This window comes from Ipomoea triloba, chromosome 11, assembly GCF_003576645.1.
Source record: "Ipomoea triloba cultivar NCNSP0323 chromosome 11, ASM357664v1".
NCBI classification, from domain to species: domain Eukaryota; kingdom Viridiplantae; phylum Streptophyta; class Magnoliopsida; order Solanales; family Convolvulaceae; genus Ipomoea; species Ipomoea triloba.
The window spans coordinates 15521140-15524020 of record NC_044926.1 but is presented as its reverse complement, the minus strand read 5'-3'; positions in this window follow the sequence as shown (position 1 = coordinate 15524020).

The following is a 2881-nucleotide window of genomic DNA, read 5'->3' as shown; positions in this document are numbered from 1 at the left end:
TTTTTTTTTTTTTTTTTTATTTTTTTTTTTTTTTTTTTTTTTTTTTTTTTTTTTTTTTTTTTTTGTGGTTTCAGGCAATAGTTATTGCGTGGACCTTGGCCCACCACGGTCCAAAAATGACGTCGTTTTGTGTAATTTTTTTTTACGCGACCCACTGTAACATACATTTTTATAACTCATAATGTATATTATTCCAAAATATAATATGCATTATTCTAACTCATAAATTATATTATCTTACTCTAAAAATTTCATTATTCTAAAACATAATATACATTATTTTAATACATAATGTATATTATTTTAACACAAAATACATTATTCCAACTCATAAAATTCAACGACGTTGATTTGGACCATGATCCACACAACTGTTTGTACTGTAATTTGCCCGTTTCGGGCTCCCCTTAATGTGTGCAGCGTTCGGTTCAATTGCTTCTTTATTTTGTTTGGGCTTGTTTCAAGCCCACCCCTTAATGTGTGCAGTGTTTGGTCCATTTGCTCCTTATTTTGTTTAGGCTTGTTCTGAAAGTTGACTACTTTTTGTTTGTGGGATAGGTTATTGACAAATTATGCTCTAATCATGTTCCACATTGTAATTTGGGCGGTGTAAATGTTTATTTTTAATGTGCTCTAAAAATTGTAATTGCTCTAATCATGATCTACACTGTAATTGCTCTAAAAATTTATTATTTGGTATATATTACCAAATAATGTTAAAAAAAAATTAATTTTTAAAAAATAAACATTCAATATATTAAAAATGAACTTTATGTCAGTGGTCTAGCTTACAAAATGATCCATAGTATAATAATTGCGTATAATTTGGCTTGGCCTTTTTTGGTCCAAGGCTTCTCTTCTTCATTTCTTGCTTTCACATCAACCAGGTTTAATCAAGTGGTCAAACTTCTACATTTACTAAGTAAAAAGACTAAGCATTACAAGTCACTTAATCAAAATTGTGTGACTAATTTCTAGGACATCACCAAGATTTCAAACAGAGTTTAAAGCGCAGATAAACTTCATGTTTAGACAACACTATATATATCTAGAGTTTTAAAAATATGTCCAAGCATAACCACCAAATATTTCACCATTCATTCAACCAACTAGTTAACCAAGTAATATCAAAACTTTTCAACAAGACCTTTCTTCTAATATGGGCAACAACAGAAACAACTATAGCTCCGTTTTTAAACTCCTAGCACAGCTCATGGCGTCTCAACAACATCTTTTCTCCTTTTTTTTTTTTTTTTGTAAAAAAATTATTTTATTACTTTTAGCTAATAGTCAGCCACAAACGGATTTGCTGTTCCTTTACTGGAGCTATTTCCCAAGGCTAGGATGCCTCTTAACTATTGGCATCTGTGTTGTTGGAAGACGTTGAAATTGATCAACACCTTCTTGCAATTCATCTCCCTATCTGTTTTCTTCTGTTGATTCTGTTTCATGCCTTACTTCTCCCAGTACCTTTAGCCATTGGCTTACTTTAGTTTTTTTTTCTTTGAGTTGCATTTATTTCCTTTCAAGTGCTTTTTTCAGCTGATTCTATTTCTTCTAGTCTCTTCTTGAAGTAATTCAATAGCACATTCCTGTTAGTGGGATCCTCTTTTGGTGCGACATACCTCAGATCATTTTGATGAGTTCCTTTCCTCAGTTTGATTGACGCCACTAGTTTCTTGACTACTACTTTGTTCTTTTTATTCATTTGTCCCTTTGAAACCTTGTTTCACCATCAATGCATAAAGAAGATTCTAAAAGATCAATGAGGCATGGGTTATTATGTTGTTTGCTAGGTTCATGATTTGATCATGGATTATTTCTTCAATGTTGAATTTTATGCCTTTTGTCTACTTTGTTAGAGCAATTCTACCAAGGTCCACTTGCCAATATTCTCATGTAAGGAGGGCATCCAATTGGCCAAGGTAATTTTTTGTAAGATTGCTTACATGTTTGTTAGGCAAGATGCTTTAATCTTTTTTTCTCCAACATCACATTTCCTGTTGTGATATCCCTAGCTATTTGTTCACTAATCATCGCAACTTCATGTTCTTCCCCTCTAGCACAAAGTATTCATTTATATAATCAAAGGATTGAAATCATAGAAATTACCTTTGAGGTATATTTTTCCCAACATTGAGTTGCTTGGAGTTGTGGTTTCCTTTGAGAGACTGATATACATTTCCTAGATTACTTCTTCATCATATGCCTCAACATTGGTGACCATTCCATGTATATTCCCTTGGATTATCAGTTTTGAGATTTGGTTATTGTCTTCAAGGCTTTCCAGTATTAACAACTTCTAGTTAATGATCTTCTTATACACTATTTTGTCCCATATTTTGGAGGTTTCCTTGTTCAGGGATTTCTTGTTGAATTTCTTTGGTAAGTCGGATACCTTTGGTGTTGTAACAAATGTTTTAGCAACTTTCTTTCCCTTTAGCTTGTTAATACATTTTGCTTTAGATTTTTCTATTGTCCATTTTCCTTTGCCAGTTGCTCTGCTTCTTGTCATTGAGGTTAAGTATTGGTAGGTCTCTTCTATCTCCAAGTCCATCTCCTTAATGTTCCACCTTTCCGTCTTCTTCCAACGAGTGGTTATTTTTTAAAACTTGGAGGACCATTGGAGGTCATTTTAAACTCGAAAGACCACAGGTGGTAAACTCTAATACTCGGAGGACCATCGGAGGTAATAACTATATATATAGATATATAGATATATATATATATATATATATATATATATATATATATATATATATATATATATATATATATAATCATTATTTTTTTCAAAATAAAAGAAATATACGGTCTACTAATTATAAAAATAATTTATATATATATTTTTATATAAATAAATACGGAATAATCATATGAT